Source organism: Schistocerca piceifrons, chromosome 10 (genome assembly GCF_021461385.2).
Source record: "Schistocerca piceifrons isolate TAMUIC-IGC-003096 chromosome 10, iqSchPice1.1, whole genome shotgun sequence".
Taxonomy (NCBI): Eukaryota; Metazoa; Arthropoda; class Insecta; order Orthoptera; family Acrididae; genus Schistocerca; species Schistocerca piceifrons.
The window spans coordinates 98,921,707-98,935,494 of record NC_060147.1 but is presented as its reverse complement, the minus strand read 5'-3'; the positions used below and the strand labels follow the sequence as shown (position 1 = coordinate 98,935,494).

The following is a 13,788-nucleotide window of genomic DNA, read 5'->3' as shown; positions in this document are numbered from 1 at the left end:
TCTTTGTTCTCAGGAGATGTTACTGTTAGGACCCTTAGGCACTGTACTGCTGCGAACTTATACGATTCTGGACTTCGCCCCTGGGTAGGGGAGTCATCTTTGAGTACGCAGTGTTCAGTGATTGACAGCATTTCTCCTGTCTATACTCACGTTTATCTGAATTCCGTCCTTGTGGCTGGGAGTTCGCGTTTCTTGAAACTTCCTGGCAGATTAAAACTGTGTGCCGGGCCGAGACTCGAACTCGGGACCTTTGCCTTTCGCGGGCAAGTGCTCTACCAACTGAGCCACCCAAGCACGACTCACGCCCCGCCCTCACAGCCTTACTTCTGCCAGTACCTCGTCTCCTACCTTCCAAACATCACAGACGCTCTCCTGCGAACTTTGCAGAACTAACACTCCTGAAAGAAAGGATATTGCGGAGACATGGCTTAGCCACAGCCTGGGGGTTGTTTCCAGTCTAGTTTCTTGTCTGTAGAGCACAGGGAGGAGAAGACAGTATTAGATTATACTAGTCAGAGGACCGTCTTCTGCCATCCTAGTGTTTGAATGAGGTTTTTTTTTATATTTTTTGGTTGGAGTTCTTCCGTCGTCGCTGACGTGTACAAGAACCATCACTCCCGTGTACCGGACGCAGTACATACGGCTTATTAGGGCTATAAAGCTAAAACAGCTGTGATCACGTAAATTTTATTTCCACTGAAGTTGCACACCACTATAGATCATATTTGAAAGTAGTGTCTTCTAGTGTTTGGTACGTACGTGACGTCAGTCATTTCACTTTATTTATATTAGATCGCGTAGCCATGAAAAGGGGCACATTTGGGCAGTTGATCAATTATATTAGTTAGAAAATCGATTTGTATCTTTTTATGTCCATTGGACATTGATATAGAAACATTTGTAACATATAAAGGGGTTTTAATCCACAATAATTGTATAAGGAGGAAAAGAGTTTATCATTACAATAATTGTATAAGGAGGAAAAGAGTTTATCATTAGTAGTTACTAGTTCCCTTAATTATTCATTTATGTTTATGTTGTAACTTATATATTAAAGAGCAAGAGATCCTAAGGTCTGCTACAGGGGGTAGTCAGGGCCAACTCTTCATTTTCGCGTTCAGTATTTTCCGTTGCACACATTCATTTTACACCCGCCTGGAGTAGCCTCTTGGAATGTCGATCAACTACAACTGCCACTGGAGGTAGCAGTTCATTTTTTATAGCAGAAATTCACGGGGCATTAGTGTCCGAAATAGTGGTTCAAATTCCATGGTAAATAGGACTTGTGAAGCAAGGTCGAAGAGAGCGTCCAAATGTGCAGTTCGCGATACGCGTAAAAGTAATATCCTAAGCTTACAAAATCCTGAATCTGGAATCGGTCTGCACATACAAATAATTGGGTATAACGTTTTGTTGGGATATCGAAGTGAATGGTAACACATCCGTAGGGTACTGGGAAAATGCAGTCAGTGTACAAAGGAGACACTTACAAAATACTTAAGCGGCTTCTGATACTGTCCAACCTGTGGTTCCCATACCAGTTACGCAACGTACACAGAGAAAGGCAAAATATGGTTCGAATGGCTCTGAGCAGTATGGGACTTAACATCTGAGGTCATCAGTCCCCTAGAACTTAGAACTACATAAACCTAGCTAACCTAAGGACATCACATACATTTACGCCCGAGGCAGGATTCGAACCAGCGACCGCAGCAGTCGCGCGGATCCGGACTGAAGCGCCTAGAACCGCTCGGCCATCAAGGCCGGCGCCAGAGAAAGGCAGCACTAATGGTTAGACGTTCGTTTGACCCTTTGTACTGTTGATGCATTAAGTGGTTCTGAAAGCGGTGCTGATATTCAAGACAATAAAACCGGGTTAAAAGACGTGAGCTATCTGGGGAAGTTAACCTTGCATCACTGAGCAACTGTTTCACCAGGTATCCAGTCTAGCTTACCAAATTCCCAACCAGACTAACATTAATTATAATCTTTTAAAAGTCATCTTATGATAACCGGTGATATATATATATATATATATATATATATATATATATATATATATATATATATAAAGAGAATTTAAATAAAAAGAAATAAATCAGTTTATATTTGTACATTTATTTTAACATTGATGATTGTTCTGTTAAAATTTCAGCATATTAAACTTGATTCATAACTAAACTGGTGCCTTATTTAGGATTGTGAAAATGTGAGTTTGTAATCTTACGGAACACATCAAATATGAACCCAAGATTGGGAAAGTGCATACAACAATGCATTCATAAAATGACACACGAAGAATGTTGAAACATATGCAAGAGGAAATTAACCACAACCAACCGATTCAATTTTCACCCAAAGAAGTTACGTTCGTAGCGCAATCCTGTCCATCATGAAATTACCACACACTGGTATACTAAATTCATACTAACTCTCTGTGAAATCTTCCCGAAAAGAATAGCTGAGGGCTACTTTGATGATTACACCACATGCTTCACGTGGTCACTTGTTTTACACAAAGAGAATAACATCACAATAATTTTGATAATTAAAATAAATTACATCGAAACGCAATTTACTAAAGAAAAACCTCGAACTGGTTACTACCGTCTTACTATTAACCTGATGGGTCAAACAATTGTATAAGCACGTGGTACTGGTCTCACAAAGTACACCCCACATGGGTTGAACATAATGAAAAGTTGCTACATTGAAAAATATTGTCAAGACAAGACGTTATAATCTCACACACATTCGCATTTAAGATTGATGATCTTAGTTAGAGTTACTGATCAACACATGGTTCCATTTTACTCACAAAGTAGTGACAAAGCAACTAGTGGAAGATATTCTGAACTTCGCACTCGAATTACACTGCGTTGCAATTTAAGATAACGTATTTTAGATCTAAACCTGAAATAAAGTTGATTAAATTTTCATTTAGGCTGAACTTAAGAAATCCATTGTCCTACGGACTTAGCAGAGACGCGCTTAGCTGGAGATCTTACCACTTCAGACGCTCGCCGCGGACTGACTGGCCTGGGCCCCTACCGAGGGTGCTTAACAGATACAAACGGAAGTGACCAGAGAGGCAGCTTCCTGTACCAACATGACAAGGGACGGACAGGACCATACTAAGAATAGAAACCTCACTGCTTTTAGAAAGCGTAACTACCTGTTCTGACGTTTGTCCTACTGTTCTCTAGCAGACAGGCTTGTCTGCTACCATCAAGCATGCAACTAGAAATACATTTGCTCATTCATCCTTTCACACAGAAGGGAAGGGGGATGACAGTATCTTATCATATACAGTATATAAAAAAGCGCATGTAGGTTCCATATGAGACTGTGTGACATGAAATACATATAAACTATGTTTTAAAGTGTAGTAGTGTGGCAGATCATTCTTGTTTATGTGTAAAAGTAATGCATTCCATTGCTCAGTCTCCTCCCAGAGAGAGTAAAAAACACCACCGTAAATTTAGAAGAGGAATTTATGCCGTAGATGACAACAGATTTAAGAAATTTACATGAAAGGAATCCAACAGAGACCTTTCACTTTGGAGGAGCATCATGGAGATGCTGAAAAAACGATTTCTAGTATACGCTTGAAAATTATGCCACCAAAGCCTATTCCTAGAACCAGTATTAAATAAAGAATTTACGAAAATCATACAGCCTCTCTTGCATCGCTCCATCGGCGTTCACTTCGTATTGGTTTGCAGGGTATCAAAGTATGTTTTGAGTATTTTCTTTTTCGTTTTCTTACTATGCGAGTAGACAAAACCTGCCTCCGTAGTCGAGATCGCTAATGCACCCCTGTGCATTGGCGTTCTGACCTGCCACACCTAAACTGACTGCCACAGTTTCCGTATCTCAGGCGGCATGATTGAAAAGAAATTGCCCCATTTAGTGGGCGAGATAAATACTGACGGCTATCGGAATCTCATGTCATCATTCTATTCAGTATCAGACAGTGGGAAGGCACGGACTACGACGCTACTTGCATGTAGTGACTGATTTGAATGAATACTGAGGGAAGGTGGCAGAAGTGACTACACAAACAAAAAATTTAGAAAGCAGCAAAAGGAGATGTACTCTGAAATTAGCACAGTACAACGTACTCTTTACAGAGGGCAGGCTCCACTGTTATGACATGTAGAAACGGCATTCACCTAAAGCTACACAAGCTGAACTGAGAAGACTTCGGAATGAGAACCTTAACCATGAGAACTGGGATTCGGTATGAGAAAGGGGGTGGAGGGTGTTGAGGTGGCAGAATTCGGTGAACCTTATCTCATGGCTGGCGCTGTTGCTTTCCCGTAGTATCGCGAAATACTCGCAATCGACAAAAGACCAAAACGATCGAAAGCGAACAAGATCATTAGACAGCGCCGATCGAAACTGTACAAGATTATTAGACTGCGCCCGAAGCCATGAAGCGTTAAGTTTCACCGTCGTATAGCGGAGTGTACCTACAGGCAATAAGCTGTCACGGGCGGGACGGCAGCTAGTGGACCTTCCAAGAAGACATTCCAGGACTGGGCTGGAGCGGCGATGCCCGACGTTTTTGTTAGCTGATTGGCACCTGACACTATTGTGCCTACGACTGAAAAAAGTCGTTCCGCCAACTTCCTGGGTGGTCAAACAGCTAGCTGTCGCCTGCTGGGCCACAAAATTGGTTCAAATGGCTCTGAGCACTATGGAACTTAACTTCTGAGGTCATCAGTCCCCTAGAACTTAGAACTACTTAAACCTAACTAACCTAAGGACATCACACACATCCATGCCCGAGGCAGGATTCGAACCTGCGACCGTAGCGGTCGCGCGGTTCCGGACTGTAGCGCCTAGAACCGCTCGGCCAACCCGGCCCGCGCTGGTCCACAGATCACGCCTCTTCCTTTTTGCACCAGAGGCTTCTTGACCTGCTCTAGCCTCTGCAGGCTTTTCTGCGTTCATTCGAGCATCAAGACCAAGAATATGCTCGTCCTGAACATGAATCATTTTAACGGCCGCCACCAAATTGAACAATTTATTAACTCCTCTCAAAATCCATCTGAAGATTTCGGCACTTGCTTATGTAGAGAATTCTTTCGTTTGCAAAATTCCTGAGGGTATTTTTGTTCTGGCGTTGCAACTACAAGAAAATGCACTTTTTCTTTCTTTCTTTCTTTCTTTCACCAGACACGTTGTCTGTAATTAAAGATGTTTATAGTATGATTTGTTTTTAAGATCGAAAAACAATTCGTTAGCAATATGTTGCTTTTTACTTGCGGTATTTTCGCTTGGTTTCTTGCTCACGTCGGGAAATGCCGTCTTGTGGCACATCTTCGAAGTTTTCCTTCATGAGATACTGATACATGTAGTCTAATTTTTGTCTGATCTGAACAACTATGGAGTTCTCACCATTAACACGCGACACTTTTTCGCACACCACTGTCTTCTGTTTATTTTTATATATTATGGTGTACGTTGTGTAGCGTTGTATATTGCAAAATATATGACAAATAGAATCGTTCGGCAGTCAGCTTCAAATACCGGTTCACTAAATTTGTGTTTTTCGCAGAAAATGTCGCTTTCTCTTCAGGGAAATCCCATTTGAGTTTCCGAGACATCTCTCTAACACTTACGTGCAGTTCGAAACTATCGGTAGCAAGTCTAGCAACCAGCCTCTGAATTGCTTCTATGTCTTCTCTCAATCCGATCTGCTACGAATCCCAAACACTGGAGCAGTACTCAGTAATAGATCGCAGCAGCGTCTTACATACGGTTTCCTTTACACCTGAACTACTTTTCCCTAAAATTTTCCCAATAAACCGATGTCGACCATTTGCCTTCCGCACCCCAGCTTTCAAATGCTCATTCCACCTCACATTGCTTTGCAGCGTTACGTCCAGATATTTAAACGACTTGACTGCGTCAACCAGGATACTACACAACTGGCCATTAAAATTGCTACACCAAGAAGAAATGCAGGTGATAAACGGGTATTCATTGGACAAATATATTATTCTAGAACTGACATGTGATTAATTTTCACGCAATTTGGGTGCATGGATCCTGAGAAATCAGTACCCAGAACAATCACCTCTGGCCGTAATAACGGCCTGAGCATTGAGTCAGAGCTTGGATGGCGTGTACAGGTACAGCTGCCCATGCAGCTTCAACAGTTCATCAAGAGTAGTGACTGGCGTATTGTGACGAGCCAGTTGCTCGGCCACCGTTGACCAGACGTTTTCAATTGGTGAGAGATCTGGAGAATGTGCAGTCCAGGGCAGCAGTCGAACATTTTCTGTATCCAGAAAGGATCGTACAGGAAATGCAACATGCGGTCGTGCACTATCCTGCTGAAATGTTGGGTTTCGCAGGGATCTAGTGAAGGGTAGAGCAACGGGTCGTAACACATCTGTAATGTAACGTCCACTGTTCAAAGTACCGTCAATGCGAACAAGAGGTGACCGAGACGTGTAACACATACCATCACGCCGGGTGATAAGCCAGTACGGCGATGACGAATACACGCTTCCAATGTGCGTTCACCGCGATGTCGCCAAACACGAATGCGACCATCGTGATGCTGTAAACAAAACTGGATTGATCCGAAAAAATGACGTTTTGCCATTCGTGCACCCAGGTTCGTCATTGAGTACACCGTAACAGGCGCTCCTATCTGTGATGCAGCGTCAAGGGTAACCGCAGCCATGGTCTCCCGGCTGATAGTCCATGCTGCTGCAAACGTCGTCGAACTATTCGTGCAGATGGTTGTGTCTTACAAACGTCCCCATCTGTTGACTCAGGGGTCGAGACGTGGCTGCACGATCCGTTACAGCCATGCGGATAAGATGCCTGTCATCTCGACCGCTAGTGATACGAGGCCGTTGGGTTCCGTATTACCCACGAGACCACCAATTCCATATTCTGCTAACAGTCATTGGATCTCGACCGACGAAAGCAGGAATGTCGCGGTACGATAAACCACAATCGCGATAGGCTACAATCCGACCTTTATCGATGTCGGAAACGTGATGATACGCATTTCTCCTCCTTACACGAGGCATCACAACAACGTTTCACCAGGCAACGCCGGTCAACTGCTGTTTGTGTGTGAGAAATCGGTTGGAAACTTTCCTCATGTCAGCACGTTGTAGGTGTCGCCACCGGCGCCAACTTTGTGTGAATGCTCTGAAAAGTTAATCGTTTGCATATCACAGCATCTTCTTCCTGTCGGTTAAACTTAGTGTCTGTAGCACGTCATCTTCGTGGTGTAGCAATTTTAATGGCCAGTAGTGTATTAATAGTGTGTCCGAAGAGTACAGGTTTGTTCTTCCTACTCATCCGCATTAACTCACATTTTTTTTCCACTTTTAGAACTAGCTGCCATTCATCACAGCAACTGTAAATTTTGTCTAACTCGTATCTTCCTACAGTCACTCAAGTTCGACATCTTACCGTACACCGCGCAATCATCAGCAAACAACAGCACATTACTGCCCACGCTGTCATCCATATCATTTATGTACATAGAGAACCATTGCGGTCCTAGCACACTTCACCGAGCGAGGTGGCGCAGTGGCTAGCTAGCACTCTGGACTCGCATTCGGGAGGACGTGGTTCAAACCGGCGTACGGCCATCCTGATTTAGGCTTTCCGTGACTTCCCAAAACGGTTTAACGCAAGTGCCGTGATGGTTCCTCTAAAAGGGCATTGCCGAATTCCTTCTCCATCCTTCACTAATCCGAGCGTGTGCTCCGTTCCTAATGACCTCGTTGTCGACGGAATGTTAAACACTAGTCTCCTGCCAATTAGAAACTATTTGTGCTAGCCGTTCCAATGAACTTCTCGCCATTAATGCATGTGAAATTTATACTTTAACTTGGAAAAATGCATATAGTTGCGCTAACACGCTGTGCAGTTACTCTCAGAACAGACAGTATTGTAGTCGCTGTGCAAATGATATTTTCGGGATTCCAATGGACTTGGGCAATTCCACCATTCTTTAACCTGCAAGAATTCTTGAGATATATTTACGCCCGCTAACACACTGTGGCAGTTATTCTCAATAGAGATGCAGTCTTATACGGGATATTCAAATAAATTTTCGGACTCTAACATACTGTGACATCTATTTTTTAACGTGCAGAAAATGTTCAAATATACGAGGTCTGCCCAAAAAATTCCTGAACTTTATCCACGAAATTATTCTACGATTTTACTTATTGTTCATGATCTCCTTCGAAATACTCTCCTCCAAAATTGATACACCACTCACAAAGCCGTTTCCACTTCCAGGAGCAGTCCTGGTAAGCTTCTTTCTGGATCACGCGAAGCGCCGTCTGTTAATTTTCTTTTATCTCGTGTACCGCTGCAAATATTCGTCCCGAGGTGGCGCAGAATTCGGGAGGACGGCGGTTCAATCCCGCGTCCGCCCATCCTGATTTAGGTTTTCCATGATTTCCCTAAATCGCCGTCCGCAGCTCGTGGTCGTGCGGTAGCGTTCTCGCTTCCAACGCCCGGGTTCCCGGGTGTTGTGTGATGTCCTTAGGTTACTTAGGTTAAAGTAGTTCTAAGTTCTAGGGGACTGATGATCATAGATGTCAAGTCCCATAGTGCTCACAAGCGAACCTCCCCATCGCACCCCCCTCAGATTTAGTTATAAGTTGGCACAGTGGATAGGCCTTGAAAAACTGAACACAGATCAATCGAGAAAACAGGAAGAAGTTGTGTGGAACTATGAAAAAAATTAGTAAAATATACAAACTGAGTAGTCCATGCGAAGATAGGCAACATCAAGGACAATGGGAGTCAACGAGGGCCGTGGTCCCGTGGTTAGCGAGAGCAGCTACGGAACGAGAAGTCCTAGGTTTAAGTCTTCCCTCGAGTGAAAAGTTTGTTTTCAGTTTATGTGACAAACTCTTATGTTCTCATCACTCTGTTGGGAGTGATTATCACATCCACAAGAAAGCCTAAATCAGGCAAGGTAGAAGAACCTTTTTACCCATTTGCTAAGTGTACAAGTTAGGTGGGTCGACAACATATTCCAGTTATGTGACGCACATGCCGTCACCAGTGTCGTATAGAATGTATCAGACGTGTTTTCCTGTGGAGGAATCGGTTGACCTATGACCTTGCGATCAAATGTTTTCGGTTCCCATTGTAGAGGCACGTCCTTTCGTCTACTAATCGCACGGTTTTGCGGTGCGGTCGCAAAGCACAGACACTAAACTTATTACAGTGAACAGAGACGTCTATGAACGAACGGACAGATCGTAACTTTGCCAAAATAAAGAAAATAAACGTTTCACTCGAGGGAAGACTTGAACCAAGGACCTCTCGTTCCGCAGTTGTTCACGCTAACCACGGGACCACGGCGCTCCTGAGCTCACAATCTCATTAATGTTGCATATCTTACGCATGGACTAAGTTTGTATATTTTACTAATTTTTTCATAGTTCCATACAACATCTTCCTGTTTTCTCGATTGATCTGTGTTCAGTTTTTCAAGGCCTATCCACTGTGCCAACTTATAACCAAATCTGAGGGGGGTGCGACGGGGAACTTCCCTTGTCAGAGCCATTTTAACCGTTTGAACCGAAATCGCCGCAGGCAAATGCCGGGATGGTTCCTTTGAAAGGGCATGGCAGTCTTCCTTCCCCCCGTCCTTCCCTAACCCGATTAGAACGATGACCTCGATGTCTGGTCTGTTTCCCCAAAACATTCCTAGCACACATCCCTGGGGCACTCCTGACGATACCCTTGTCTCTGATGAACACTCACCGTCTGGCACAACATACTGGGTACATGCCGTTGTATTCGAGTCGATGAAATGCCGCCGCAGACGACGGCCCGGCGTTCGTGCCCAGAGCGCCGAGTTGCGTGCGGCACGCAGCACGCAGCTCGCGGCCCGGTCCGCCACGCACCCGCAGCGCCGCAGTGCTGCCAACCCCTGCCACCCCCGGCCGCCGGCCCGCTGCCCCGCATAGCGTGCGCCGGTGCTCCCCCTGACCCACAAAAGGGGAGCGGCGGAAGGGGTGGGGCGGCCGTGCCATTCGCAGGGGTCGCCGACCCCGGCGCCGCCGCCCCAGAAGTTGGCCGTAATCGTCTCGTGCCCTGCGGCAGTTCAGCCTCCTCCCTCACCCCCTCCCTGACCTGGGTCTTCGTTCCCCACCGAGGCGCTACACCGACAGCCTCTTTCCTCGTTCTTAATCTTGATCTTCCGCAATACTGGCATTAAAGACCAAGACTAGACTCCTTTCAGACTGCGGCAGTACACGTCCAGCAGACACGTCACAACGTTATACACGATGTTACAAAAAGGTACGGCCAAATTTTCAGGAAACATTCCTCACACACAAAGAAAGAAAATATGTTACGTGGACATGTGTCCGGAAACGCTTACTTTCCATGTTAGAGCTCATTTTATTACTTCTCTTCAAATCACATTAATCATGGAATGGAAACACACAGCAACAGAAGGTACCAGCGTGACTTCAAACACTATGTTACAGGAAATGTTCAAAATGTCCTCCGTAAGCGAGGATACATGCATCCACCCTCCGTCGCATGGAATCCCTGATGCGCTGATGCAGCCCTGGAGAATGGCATATTGTATCACAGCCGTCCACAATACGAGCACGAAGAGTCTCTACATTTGGTACCGGGGTTGCGTAGACAAGAGTTTTCAAATGCCCCCATAAATGAAAGTCAAGAGCGTGGAGGCCATGGAATTGGTCCGCCTCTACCAATCCATGGGTCACCGAATCTGTTGTTCACTTCGACTGAAATGTGCAGGAGCTCCATCGTGCATGAACCACATGTTGTGTCGTACTTGTAAAGGCACATGTTCTAGCAGCACAGGTAGAGTTCCCGTATGAAATCATGATAACGTGCTCCATTGAGCGTAGGTGGAAAAACATGGGGCCCAATCAAGACATCACCAACAATGCCTGCCCAAACGTTCACAGAAAATCTGTGTTGATGACGTGATTGCACAATTGCGTGCGGATTCTCGTCAGCCCACACATGGTGATTGTGAAAATTTACAATTTGATCAGTTTGGAATGAAGCCTCATCCGTAAAGAGAACATTTGCACTGAAATGAGGATTGAGACATTGTTGGATGAACCATTCGCAGAAGTGTACCCGTGGAGGCCAATCAGCTGCTGATAGTGCCTGCACACGCTGTACATGGTACGGAAACAAATGGTTCTCCCGTAGCACTCTCCATACAGTGACGTGGTCAACGTTACCTCGTACAGCAGCAACTTCTCTGACGCCGACATTAGGGTTATCGTCAATTGCACGAAGAATTGCCTCGTCCATTGCAGATGTCCTCGTCGTTCTAGGTCTTCCCCAGTCACGAGTCATAGGCTGGAATGTTCCGTGCTCCCTAAGACGCCGATCAATTGCTTCGAACGTCTTCCTGTCGGGACACCTTCGTTCTGGAAATCTGTCTCGATACAAACTTGCCGCGCCACGGCTATTGCCCCGTGCTAATCCATACATCAAATGGGCATCTGCCAACTCCGCATTTGTAAACATTGCACTGACTGCAAAACCACGCCGGCCGAAGTGGCCGTGCGGTTAAAGGCGCTGCAGTCTGGAACCGCAAGACCGCTACGGTCGCAGGTTCGAATCCTGCCTCGGGCATCGATGTTTGTGATGTCCTTAGGTTAGTTAGGTTTAACTAGTTCTAAGTTCTAGGGGACTAATGACCTCAGCAGTTGAGTCCCATAGTGCTCAGAGCCATTTGAACCATTTTTTGCAAAACCACGTTCGTGATGAACACTAACCTGTTGATGCTACGTACTGATGTGCTTGATGCTAGTACTGTAGAGCAGTGAGTCGCATTTCAACACAAGCACCGAACTCAACATTACCTTCCTTTAATTGGGCCAACTGGCGGTGAATCGAGTAAGTACAGTACATACTGACGATACTAAAATGAGCTCCAACATGGAAATTAAGCGTTTCCCGACACATGTCCACATAACATATTTTCTTTATTTGTGTGTGAGGAATGTTTCCTGAAAGTTTGGCCGTACCTTTTTGTAACACCCTGTATATGTACAGTGTTTTACATATTACGCAATTTGTAAATTGATTGGTAATTTTTTTAAGTTCGCAGCACTGTATTTATTTTAATATCGATTGTCATTCCGATTACTCGAAACAGACGTCAGACGGATAGAGAGACAATTTAAATCGCTCAAAGAGGAAAGGTCGCTCGACCTGATGGGATACCAGTTCGATTTTACACAGAGTACGCTAAGGAACTTGCCCCCCCTTCTTGCAGCGGTGTACCGTAGGTTTCTACAAGAGCTTAGCGTTCCAAATGATTGGAAAAGGGCACAGGTCATCCCCGTTTTCTATAAGGGACGTCGAACAGATGTGCAGAACTAAAGACTTATATCTCTAACGTCGATCAGTTGTAGAATTTTGGAACACGTATTATGTTCGAGTATAATGACTTTTCTGGAGACTAGAAATCTACTGTGTAGAAATCAGCATGGGTTTCGAAAAAGACGATCGTGTGAAACCCAGCTAGCGCTATTCGTCCACGAGACTCAGAGGGCCATAGACACGGGTTCCCAGGTAGATGCCGTGTTTCTTGACTTCCGCAAGGCGTTCGATACAGTTCGCCACAGTCGTTTAATGAACAAAGTAAGAGCATATGGACTATCAAACAAGTTGTGTGATTGGATCGAAGAGTTCCTAGATAACAGAACGCAGCATTTCATTCTCAATGGAGAGAAGTCTTCCGAAGTAAGAGTGATTTCAGGTGTGCCGCAGGGGAGTGTTGTAGGACCGTTGCTATTCACAATATACATAAATTACCTTCTGGATGACATCGGAAGTTCACTGAGGCTTTTTGCGGATGATGCTGTGGTATATAGAGAGGTTGTAACAATGGAAAATTGTACTGAACTGCAGGAGGATCTGCAGCGAATTGACGCATGGTGCAGGGAATGGCAATTGAATCTCAATGCAGACAAGTGTAATGTGCTGCGAATACATAGAAAGAATGACCCCTTATCATTTAGCTACAATATAGGAGGTCAGCAACTGGAAGCAGTAGTGATTTAAAATGGAATGATCATATAAAGTTGATCGTCGGTAAAGCAGATGCCAGACTGAGATTCATAGGAAAAATCCTAAGGAAATGCAATCCGAAAGCAAAGGAAGTAGATTACAGTACGCTTGTTCGCCCACCGCTTGAATACTGCTCAGCAGTGTGGGATCCGTACCAGATAGGGTTGATAGAAGAGATACAGAAGATCCAACGGAGAGCAGCGCGCTTCGTACAGGATCATTTAGTAATCGCGAAAGCGTTACGGAGATGATAGATAAACTCCAGTGGAAGACTCTGCAGGAGAGACGCTCAGTAGCTCGGTACGAGCTTCTGTTGAAGTTTCGAGAACATACCTTCACCGAGGAGTCAAGCAGTAATTTCTCCCTCCTAGGTATATCTCGCGAAGAGACCTTGAGGATAAAATCAGAGAGATTAGAGCCCACACAGAGGCATACCGACGGTCCTTCTTTCCACGAACAATACGAGACTGGAATAGAAGGGAGAACCGATAGAGGTACTCAGGGTACCCTCCGACACATACAGTCAGGTGGCTTGCGGAGTATGGATGTAGATGTAGATCAGTCGTTGCTAATGTATTTTAGGTTCTCAGTTGCCATGGAGCTATTCACAAAGGCGGAACATGTTATAATCGTGAAAACCCATTAGAAAACCGGCGAGTGGCATACAGAGACAATTCGTAGAATGCCCGGGATCTTCGG

General features: G+C 44.9%; 1 non-coding gene across 1 annotated transcript; it reads right to left on the bottom strand.

The window, feature by feature from the left end:
- Window positions 1–220: 220 nt before the first annotated feature.
- Window positions 221–295, bottom strand: Trnas-cga. Its single transcript has one exon. It is a non-coding gene; the product is annotated as a tRNA-Ser (tRNA).
- Between the last annotated feature and the right edge of the window lie 13,493 nt (window positions 296–13,788).